The sequence below is a fragment of the Patagioenas fasciata genome, chromosome 8 (assembly GCF_037038585.1).
Source record: "Patagioenas fasciata isolate bPatFas1 chromosome 8, bPatFas1.hap1, whole genome shotgun sequence".
Classification (NCBI taxonomy): domain Eukaryota; kingdom Metazoa; phylum Chordata; class Aves; order Columbiformes; family Columbidae; genus Patagioenas; species Patagioenas fasciata.
Window position 1 is genome coordinate 33,392,082 of NC_092527.1, and position 12,018 is coordinate 33,404,099.

At 39.0% G+C, this 12,018-nt stretch overlaps 1 protein-coding gene across 4 annotated transcripts in view; it reads left to right on the forward strand.

The window, feature by feature from the left end:
- VTI1A (vesicle transport through interaction with t-SNAREs 1A) overlaps positions 1-12,018 on the forward strand; it is a 264,780-nt gene that overhangs the window by 175,682 nt on the left and 77,080 nt on the right. The window lies entirely within an intron of this gene.

Here is a 12,018-nt window from a genome sequence, read left to right on the forward strand (position 1 = left end):
AAGTGATATTAGTACTCTCCAGTTTAAAACCATAGCAGAAGAGTTTTTCACTGACCTATATTCCTTCTGCAAATATTAGTATTTTTCATGAGTGTTAACATGGCTTAGCTTGCAGGATCTCACTATGGAGCATTTATTACCAAAGAGCTTTTGTTTAGCTTGGACTTTGCTATACTAACTAAGCTGCAACCCAGAAGCTGTTTTTAACATTTGCAAGTTAGAGCAAAGTCTTTTTCCTTTCTTATTTAGTAGATCTGCTGATAGTTTAAGATTACAACACTAACAGATGATTTCCTTCTTGAATAAAATTTGCATCTTAAAATTATTCTTATGCCAATTCCCTGCCCTCCTCCCGATACAAATGCTTGTGCAAGTAAAAAAAAGTATGGCAAAAAGCATTTGTATGTTTCTATAATTTTTTTCTTGTGGCTGCAAATAAGGCATTTAAATAGGGATTTGTTTGAGAAATGTGGTTCTAAGTGTGTACCCAGTCTTGGCTAGATGTTGGGAAGCATATGGTCTGCTTTATCCATGCTGAGAAACTTCCTTGCCGCTTTCTGTTACCACTATATTTTTACAAACACAATTTTCAGTGTGAATGGCACACACGTGTTGATTGTGAAGGTAGCGTTCTTGCAGTACAGCCTTAAGCTAATTATTCTTGGTGGCAGTCGGGCTTTGTACCTCATTTGTGAACAGCTATTTATACCACTACACCAGTACAAAGCAATGTTTCACATTACCAGTTTACCAGACTATTACACCATTGTGTTTTAATCCACTGTAGGTGGATGGAGAATATGAGCCATCTGTTTTGTTTAATGATATAATCAGTAAACAATATATGCACTTTACACATTTGGTCGTTAAAGATGCCCATATTGTTGGACCCTGTATTTACATTGTAAATTGGTGCATTCACACATCAGCTCTTTCTGGTTTTAAAGGCTTGCTGTGTTCATAAGATGGTACAAAGCAAGCTCAGTCACTGCTCGAACCCAGCGCAGGTGGTTGAGCTGGTTGCCACACAGATCAAAAGTCAAACAACAGTGAATCTTCCTTTGAAATGGCATTTAGAGAGACAAGGCTGGTCTTATCTCCACAAACAAGAAAGAGTTATAGATATACATCATGAAGTTCTGAGAACAAAAGGGGGTTTCATAATCACTCAGAATCAGAAAATCCAGTACTGCAGACTTCTGTGGAGACATCTGTGGAATATAAAAAGCATCTTCTTTTCCTGGACAAAATTTAGGGGAGTGAGTCTGAATTATTAAATATGAGAAAGTTCAGTGATTTCCAAACTTTGGAGACGAGACAAGGAGTTGCCTGCTCTCACAGTCAATTTGATTTTATTTTATATTCAGCAATGCTTAAGTAGATTAAAACAAGCAGCAACAGTAAAACCCAATCGTATTCAAGGGATGGAGGTGAATGGGTGTACTTGTGCTAGAAACAAAGGAAATCGCTTTAGATTTCAGTTTCCCAAAGTATCCTTGCTGAGCACCAGAAAATAGCCACCAAAATACCGTAAAATTCATTGGTAAGGTCTTGCTTGTTAGCACCTTTTTATGGAGATGGAAGATAACACAATCCCATATTAAAATTAAAACAATGTGTCATTTTAGTGTTTTACTTCATGTTTTGTGCCTAAGATGCCTAGAACTTAAGATATTAATTAGAGGACTGTCTCATTTCTCACTGATGTTTTAACGAGGAAATATAATAGGGTTTACTGCTGGGTGAAGGCCTGGGTGGCGTTGCCATTAGACAGCCAAGGGAAAGGACTTGTGGAAGTGGTGTGGCTGAGAGCGAGTTTGCAGTGAGGACGGAGGAGTAGTCTAGAGCTTAACAACAGGGTAGAGGGGTAGTCTTGAGCTTAACAGAAAGGATGGGTCTGCTAATGAAGGCGGAGCTCTGTGCATGCCAGTACTTTAGCTTAGTTTGAGATCATCTTTTAAAGCAGCAGAGCATCTGTCAGGATGAGATCTTTGCCATTTCTTCTTGTGTGCACTTGTATAAAAAATCAGCAGCAAATATTAATATATAGGACAGTTATGTTTTGGTTTCTTTTCCTACATCATGCGGCTATAGTCAGAGGCACTGACTATATACTCAGCAACAAAGTCTCTGTACTGAAAAGTGTGTTCACTTTCCATTTAGTGTTACAAACATGAGGACATAGCTTTCTAAGTCTTTAAATCTACTTCAAAGGCAAGCTAATTATATTGTTGTTTTTTTTAATCTTAGGGCTGGAGGAAAGAGGTTTTTTTGCTAGGGTTTTTTTATGTTGGCGCAACTTTTAGAGATAAAGTATTTTCAAGTGTATGAGCAAAGAGAAGAAAACATCTCATTTTATGAGCCATTACATATACTTTCAAAATATACAGTATTTTCATGGTTAAAATATTTAAAATCAAACAAAATTAGACAGCTGTAATTGTCTCTTTTATAATCTTTTCGTATCTCTATTTCATGTATGTTGAATATTAAGCATTGGCATATTTCCATATGCTTGATGATGTATTGCCTTCTGATTTTTGAGATACTGTATAACTAACTTATTTCTAATCTTATAACAGTGTTGAAGTTTTTTTCCCATCCCAATCCAGGAAAAACAATCAGAAACTTGACTACTGATGTTTGAATCCTAGCTTTGTCCCGGATATAACTTGGGTAACTGTGGAAACATCTGTTTCTGTGCATCTCTAAAATGAGGATAATGTTCCATATCTCAGCAAAGCATTCCACGGCCAAATGCCCTTAATTAATCTATACATGGTCCTCACATGGCAACCTGATGAGAGTTTGTGAATGATGGACTAACTGGTAGCAGTGCCTGTCCTGATTTGGAGTCATGACTTAAATGGATTTAAAAGGGGTGAAAGAGAAGCATGGGAAGAATTTGGTTGGGGCGGGGGGGAAGGGGAGGGGTATCTGATTTCCCATAACAGTCCATTACCAGCTATGTACCTGATCTCCTTAACTACTGAACGCAGATATGAGAAAGAGGAGGTATCAATTCTTTGTTGTCTTCTCCAGATAATAGAATTTTGAGGGCCGCAGGTAACAGGCTCATCTTCCCTTGGGTGATAATTTTGGTACGTTGCAGACAGAAAAGAGTATTTGGATTGGTTCAACAAATAGAATTAATGCATCTCTGGAGACATAATGATTAAGTGTACATATACAAGAAAAGTAATGTTAAACTTCATGTACTAGCCCAGGCAACTGCTTCTTCCTTAACCAATCTCTCCTTACTGCTCCTGTCAGAAATGTTCTTATAGCCGATGTGGACTGAGATGCATTATTGCTGGCTGCTGTCAACCTGCAAGCAATCAGTACTTTTCAACATTTAAGTACTTGAGGGTTCCTCAAAGAAGAAATGCATCCCTACAAATGCAGTGTTTTATGACTTACTGTCCCAGCGCTGCTGTTCCCGTGTTCGAAGCAGGTGTGGGGGAGAGATGTGTGGACTTAGGGGGAAAGGCAGACAGTCACTTACCCTGGCCAAAATTAGCACCATCACCTTTTGCTTCTGGGGAAATAAAAAGAAACATAGTTTGTTATAGAATGTGGATTGGTAAAGCCGTGAAGGTAATCTGGGAATGTATAGAAATTCTATCTTGTGTGTAGTAACTTGATTAAAAAAAAAAAAAAAACACACACAACAAACATATGAGTGAGCCTTTGAAATTCCAAGAATTTACTGTTCAATTTCTGATTAAAGAGAAAATAAAGATGTGGATTTCAATTGCATTTTGTTGAAGCATCCAGTGGCATGATGCTGCTCTTAGCTGTGTAATTAAAGAGAGTTTGTCAGACACTTTGAGTAGCAGGCGCATGTTTAAAGCTGGGGTAGAATAAAGTTTGAATGCAATAGCTGGTAACGATGCTGTAGAACACCCTCTTTGTGAAGAGTATTATTTACAGAACATCTCTTGCGATGGTGCACTTGGTCATATTTTGACAGTCATCTTTGAATTATTGATGATTTATTAAAGTTCTACCAACAAGCAGTAGGAGAATTAAGCTCCCACATGCCAGTTCCTTCAGATGATTCCTATTTGAGGAATCTAAGTGATCAAATGAGTTAAGCCATTTATAATTCTCCAAACAGGAATTACTCACAAACAGTTGTTTCTTAGTAAATTCTCAGTGTCCTCTTTGGAGTAAGATGGAACATTTAGAATTATGTGATACACATATATGATGTTAAGCACATTGTAGAATTGTTTTATAACAAACTACATAAGCCATATTAGCAGTGTTCCAGATGCTTAGCAGCCAACTAAGGAAATAGAGAGCTCATTTCACAGATGCACACTGTGAACAAACAACACCTAGGTGGGGTGGCAAATGTTGGGTGAACCCAAATAAAAGGCAGTGCTGCAGAGCCGCTGTCATGCTTGTGATTCCGTTCATTGAAATAAATGGAAAAACTTGTGCCGAAACGCTTGTTCTCTGAATCTGAGAGCAGAAGCAGGTGCACAAGATACCAGGGAAAAGTTCTGTTCCAGAAATGTAGAGTAACTTACAGTGGACTTTTTATTTTGTCCAGTTGACCCACTTAAGTCCAAGTCTCATAGGAAAACACTGTTGTGACTGACCTGGATAATAGAGATCGGTCAGGAGGACTGTCAAACCTGGCTCTCCACTCTCAGCAGTTGAGTTCCCTGACTGACTTTAGTTTAAGGCCCATTGCTTTCTTTGATCCAAACGCTGAGAATATGTAATCGTCATTTAAAGGAATGGGCTCTTTTGTGAGGAGGAAGCCCAGAAGTGGCCCCAGAGAATGCCTCCCCACATGGAAAGCCACCACCCCCTGATTTGATGGCTTCCATACTAATGCATCTTTCAAGGGGGCCTCTTTGTCCTGCATTGTTACTTATTTGGCTCTTCTTTTATTTCAGTCTTGTCATTAGCATGTTGGGTTTTTTGTTTTTTTCAAAAAGCATCTGGAGAATAGTAGTTTATTGCATATTGTTGTGTTTGTCTAAAGGCAATTGCACAAGCTGGAAACCTAATCCTTGTAATCTTTCCTGCTAGGGAGAGCTTGAGATAAATATGGCTTGGTGGGAGTGGGTCTCTACTTTTTGATCATCCATGTCTAAGTGTTGAGTAATACTTAAGGGAAAATGTTCTCAAAACATTCCTTAGATGATTATTAGATTATATTTTATGTTTGATAAAAACTGGAAAATTGTGTAAATATTTGCTTAACATCCCACCCCTAAAGCAATTTATTTCCTTTCCAGCCTTCAACCCTCTTGCTCAGTGAAATGAGATCAGTCACTTTCTGTTTATATTCAGTTTCACTTTGCAGTTTTCATGTATGTGTAGTGTGATTCCTCACCACACAGGAATATTTAAATAATAAGTGGGGACCAAAGAGGAAGGAAGTGAAAAAAATATTTTAAAAATATTTTCTAGTGCCTTCTGACATTTTAAAAGTAGACAAGTCCTATGATTATACTACTGGCATGTGATATGACAATAACTAGTGTTAGAAGCAATTTAAAAAATAATCCAATCCTGCTTTTCTATAAATTATTTGTCACATAGTAAGCAAGACCAGTTTGTACATATTGTGTTTCTGTGGCTACTATTCAAATCGGCCTTTTGCAAAGTAAACACGTGTGAGATATCTCGTTCTTACAAGAGAAAATCACTTCTGTATCTTGGGTACTCCATGGTGGCTGAGTTTTCTGGAAAGTGCTGGCCTGTTCACACAGACAACAGTCAATGCTCACATAGGACAACTCTGGCTGTTTTCTTGCATCTGAATTTTTCATTTTGGATTAATGTAGAATATGGGTCTCAAAACCATGGACATCAGAACAAATGCTAGGTCATGAGCTCAACTAGACGGGAGGATGGCTTAGGGTAACACTGTGCTGGAAGGGGGTGGGGGGAGGGGGAATCAGAGTCGGTAAATTGATTTAAAAGATTGAGGATGCTTCTCTGCACCAACCAGTGTCGAAGCATTTCTGTCGTGCATTGCAAAATGGCTGCTTCAGATGCAAGAAGTCCTGGAGTTTCTCTTGAGTCCTGTTTCTCTCCCACCACGTTTTTACAATTAAATCCTGGATGAATATTCTTTTTTTTTTTTTTTTTTTTTTTAAATGTGTTACTTTTTCCTTAATGTGTAGCAGCTGATTTTTCCTCTGTTGGCTTGCTTGGGCACAAAGACAAACCTCCTTTCAAGGAACAGAGTTCCAACATTGTTGTTGATTAGTTTAATGGGAAACCATCTGTGTGGTAAGGCTGGCTCTCCAGCTTCTTTCTGGAGGGAAGAAAAAAAGAGATGCAAGTGTTTCAGCCAAAGGTAAAACCCTTCCCTCTGTAAAGTGGACGGACTCACAAAGCAGACCCAGAGGCATGTGTCTCCTCACCACGCTCAGAGACCTGATTTTTCAAGAACAGCCAACCTGTGACAGACAGTCCCTTGGGAACACAACTTCTTCAGAGTGTGATCCACTCTTGGTGCTTCCCATAAAGTTACAGTTGAGATCTGCTGCTCCTTTGAGGGACAAAGGGCCAGTTTGCTTTCCAAGAGGTCTTTGCCCCTTTATCTGGCTTACTCCACCTTCCCAAATTTTGAGTTGCATTTCTTGCAGGAGTCCTGTGCTTCCTCTCCATCTTCTTCTGTGGCTTTCACACCCTGTCAGCCTGAGATGGTTTTGACTTCTTTTGACAAACACCTTCGCTTAGAATCACAATGCGGTTGCCCTGCAAGAAAAAAGGCAACCTTTCTTTTCTTTCTTTCTCTTTATGAACTGGAAACATAATGCGTAAAAGCTTGGTGCGAGCTCACAATAGCACTTTGTCCTCTTTCACATCACTTGCCAAATAACTACTGTTGTGGCAACAGCTGTAACCAAGCATGGTGTCAGCTAGTTTTGCCGTAACGTGACTGAGTGCCAATAATTTTAATATAATGTGAAACACACTCCCAGGCAGTGCAATGAGGCATCTGATTATTAAATTCCTTGAAATGTCATCTGGATTTGTGTTGCTTTGGCTTTCGTTTTTTTAATTTTTACATCAATTCAGGTCTCAGAACTGGACAGTGTTGTGATTAAAAGAAAAAGAACAGAAAATTCTCTCATTATAGTAAACATTTCCAAGAAAACTCTCACCCTGAAGCAGACAGCTCTGCTCTGCTTACATAGACAGCAACAGCAAAGGCTCTGTGAGGGCTAAAGGGGGTGGAGGTTATAACTGTGGCTACCAGTTGTTTGCTGCTCTTTACTGTAGCACTTTCTCCAGTGACAATAAATGCTGTTTATTTTTAGGCTTCTTATTCTGAACTACTTATGAAAACTAACAGGTAGGAACCTGGCGAAGCATTTGTTTTTAATGTGTTGCTTACATTGTGCTGCAAAGCATGATATTCACCGTTATTGTTAATGATTGAAGTATTAGCATTTAATTGCGTAAAGCAATTAAAAAGCTCAATATTACTATTTCTTGGGCTGAGTCCATTAATATAGCAAGCATTAGTAAGAAGTATATTGAAGAAGCTGAACAAGGTCATAAATGTTCTGTGTGCAAAGAGCACCTGATGCTTTTTTCTGAGCCTTTAAGAAGTAGTTAAAAAATAAATAAAACACCTTGTGAGGTGAATAGATAAAAGGTTTTCTTGGTTTAGTTATGTCAGTTTGGCTTTTTCCTGTAATTGCTGGGGTTGTTTTGTTCCTAAAGAGGGAATGGATGCCAAGCTGAAGAGGTAATTTCTTAGCACTGTTTCTCAAGATATGTGAGCGTTCTCAACTTTTCTGTAATAAGAAAAATAACACTTCTCTAATGATGTCTGTTTGTTGCGTATTGTTGTTCTGCATGCAGCTCGGTGTGGCTGCCAGCAAGTGTTTGAGAGAAACCCAGGGCTGAAGAAACGGTGCAGGGGAACCTGAGTAGCCCCGAGTCCCCGCAGGCTGCGCACACCGGCTCCTCTGGGTGCTGTCAAGCGGTCCTCACCTGACGTCACCGTGGGTGAAATCGAAAGAGATCATGTGCGTTTGATCCCAGGTGTCTTTACATTTGAATCCAAACAGGAAAAAGGTTCCTGGCAGCCTGGAGCTGGGTTGGAGGTGTTGATACTCCAAGCACGTCCGGATGTCACTCCCCTTGCATCAGATGGGCTGGCTGTGGGGCTCGCTTTCCTTTGGCAATCTTGGGAGTTACTTGCACAATGAAAGGTTCAGGTTTTTACTGTAGACTCATAGCAGCGCTCTGTAGTTGTAAAGTATCGTTATGTGCTCAGAAGTGAAGAGGTTTTTACAAGGGAGGAGCTCAAACCAAAACCCTAAATGTGGATATTTCTAAACCATGGAATCTGTATCCACATCTGAGTTCTGCAGGTTATGTGTGCCAGTAGCACATTAAACCAGTGTATGACATGGAAATTTCCCTCAAACTTAGAGTATTCCACAGCCAGGTGCAGTTACAACTAATTTTGCAGGCTCTGCTAAACAGTTTCCAAGGGAGATTTTTGTTTAAGATCAAGCCAAATCCACTGTATATCTTCAAGTGTCTACTAATATATGAATGCATGCAGAACAGAAGCAGCACAGGCAACAATAATACGGTGTTTCCCAAAATGACTCGTTTGACCCTTAGCTTGGGAAAAAGACCAGCCTGAAGAAGGAGAAACAAGTTTTGTCTCTAGACCCACACAGGTTTTGGCTTCTCTAGTGATGCTGCAGTCACGGCATTTTAAAAGGGTACCGTTGTTTTCAGTCCAAAAACAAGTTGATTCTTCATGCGTAGTTGACACTACTGTTTAGACTGATGAGGGCAGATTTTAGGACAAACCACAGGAAATGGCTTAGAGAGGTGGAGTATATTAAGAAAACATTGTACTGCTGCTTTAGAAGTAAAATGAAACACTTTGGGTTCCATTTTCCCATGTGATGTTTAAAGCCATTGTTTTGAATTTTTTTTTGCAAAAAATATTGCAACCATTGAAAACAAATGTGCTTCGAAACATATAGTTGGTTTTCGTAATCTCAAACCAAGACAAGTCACATGAAAATCCTCCTTGTGGAGGACAGCTTGAGGTTTTGTGAGAAAGTATTCCTTTCCCTTTCGTCTGTCCCCTCACCCCCACTTTTGGACTCATTTTATCCCCTTGAAAGTGCTACTTTTCTGTGTGAGAGTGAAAATTGTTCAATATTTTGTTTATGGAAGAATCCGCTTTAGCCGGGAAGTCAGATGCAGCAATAGGAACAGAAACAGCGCTTTTAAAGGTGACAGACTGTTCGCTTTGGTATGTAGAGAATGGCAACAGTATTGAGAGAATTCTGTTCTTTCTCTGCCTCTCTGCCCCTGTTGCAAGACGGGCAAGGGCTGACCTGAACTTTTGTTTGTTTGTTCTGCTCTGGGGTTAAAGATTCACGCTTCACCCCCAAGAATGTTTTATTCTGTTTTTGTAAGGGCGGAATTCAACTTTTCTGAAGGCAAAGGAAAAATCCTTGTGTGTTGTAAGAAACAGCTGAACAAGACCTGAGCAGATAGTTTTTTGCTGTTGTTGTTGGGGTTTTTTTGTTGTTTTTCTTTTTTTCTTCAGCTTTCTACCTGTGAAGAAATACAGTCTTTTTAGAGTGAGGGCTGATTGTGGAAAGCAATGATTGAACAAATAACTACTTTAAGACCAGTGCTAGAAACACTTGCCAGTATAGTAATGTCAGTTGGAGGTGTGATTTTTGGCTGCATGTGTATATTGGCAAAAGCCCTCGTATAGACATGGTTGTCCTGGAGCTTTGGCCAGTATATTCTGTTTTGCTTGGGGAGGATATAAGCTCTAACAACAGAAGCACTTTTTTTCTGCTGCTAAGTTGCAACTCCAGTAGAAGCTCATGCCAAAATAGTTATACTGTTGTAGTGGCAAACCTTTTTCACGGACTAGGCTCCTGAGTCTGGTATCCTAACATCAGCAACTGTGCTCCTGTTATTGTTAAAATGAACAGCAGCAAAATCTGAAGGTGATCTTAGTGCCTTAGACTTTGTAGCATTGTAATGATCTTGAATTTACAGATCTGCATTTCATTTACTCCCAATACTTAAGAGAATTGCAAACAAAATTACACTGGACTCCATCCTTTGCATGCAAGACATATCTTTGTAGTAATTTTTAATGGCTTTTCTTGTAGCAAAGGTCTGTGTGCTTTGCAACTGTCTAGAAGCTGTCAAATGAGATTTATCTTTGGATTTATTTTCTGATTCATGACACAACCGTTTATAGTGAAACATGGTTCTTCTAAGTGTAACATAGTCCTCATATGTAGGTTTTGCAGATTGCTGTAGCAGTTTTTTTTCTTGAATACATTGAGATTCTGGAGGAGATGTCATTATCTCGTGGAACTACATAGTCATATGTATGATGCCACAGGCCCTCTGTGTGAACTTTCCTTCTATTTTACTCACACATCAGGATGAGAAAGAAGTCTTTTTTTCCTAATACTGAAGCGCACAACATCAGCCATCTTCAGTACTTGAGATCAGAAGGGTAAATACTCCTTCCAAGTCCCAGTTTCACGTCACAAGAACATGTCAGCTATTGTGTAATCTCTCCAGAGCTCCCTCACACTAGGAGAGCAGAACCAGTACTGTTCTTAATGCTGTCAGGGAGGTGATGCTTGGAGATGTTGCGGTCTGTCCTCAGCAATCAGTGTACTCTTCTTCCACTGGTGTTCCATGCCAACTGACTTTTATAAGAGAATACCAGCATTTGAACCTTGATTGCTAGATTTTTTTGTTCAACCTACTGCTGCCTCATTATGATATGGTACAAGAGAATGTTATGGTTGGTTGGTTGTTTTTTTATTTTTTCTTTAAACTACCTCTGACTTCATTGGGTGTAAAATTCAGCGAATGCTGAACGCTATTGAAAATCCCACCCTTCAGTTGGTTTTGGTTTTGTTGTTGTTTTTTATGTCTGATGTAGGACTCTGTAATATGTACTGGCATAACATCCTGATGGAGCAGAACAGTGATTTATTGTACTAGTGAATGATATCACAAAACCACAGACAGGAATCTTGATATTGGGGGAAAATGATAATAAACACTAGGTTAAGACCTATTAAAAAATTATGTGAGTCTGGTAGGATAAGAAGACTAAGTATGTTGAGTTTTAGAGTGTTTCCCTGTGTAAGTTTATGCTTTTCATATATATATATTTATTTTTTTAAGAGAAAAAATAATAAAAGGAAATGCTGTGGAAGGTTGTTGTTTAATAAATGGTACACACATCTGAAGCTATATTTTCAGTATTCCTGGTCTTTCAGTGTCACAGCTTACCTTTTTCCAGGCTTGCAAAGCATGAAATAAGTTAAAACCAATAGGTTTTTACAATATCTGGACTCTCTGGCATTTTTTCTTTGTTGCTCTGTGACTTGGACAACAAACATTGTGAACCGAGTAGCCTCAGTTTGTTAATCTCTCCCTTGGGTCCATCCTTTCTTAGTTCAGCAAAAACACAAACAAAAAAAAACTACTGCATGTGGTCAGTACTCAGTTTGTTCAGGCTCATGTGTCTTGCTGAAACCAGAATATTTTCTCTCCAAGACAAGCCCAGCCCCTTATTCTTGGTAAGAGTTCTCAGTTTTCATTCTGGATTTTAGCTGTTAACCCCTTTGCCATTTCAGCTTCAATAATCAACTAAAAAGAAAAAAATCATAGTGTATTTAAGGTAAATAAGCATGTTTAACATTTTGCTCGTTCAAATAGTTGAGCTGCATTTATTCAAGGATAAAAATACCCCAAGCAAGCAGATCACCTAGCCAAAACCAAAAATGAGAAATTTCCTTCTCAGAAATGCAACTTTCAAGAAACTTTGGGTTATGAACTGTAAACAGGAGGTTAAAATGGAAACACTCTTACAACTGTATCTCCAGTGTCTGCTACCCAGTGTCTTAAGTACTTTGGCTGAAAGCAAAAATGTAGATCGACTAAATTCTGGCATTTGCGGCTTCATTCACAGTTCCAGCAGGTTGCTACCAACTTTCTGCCTGC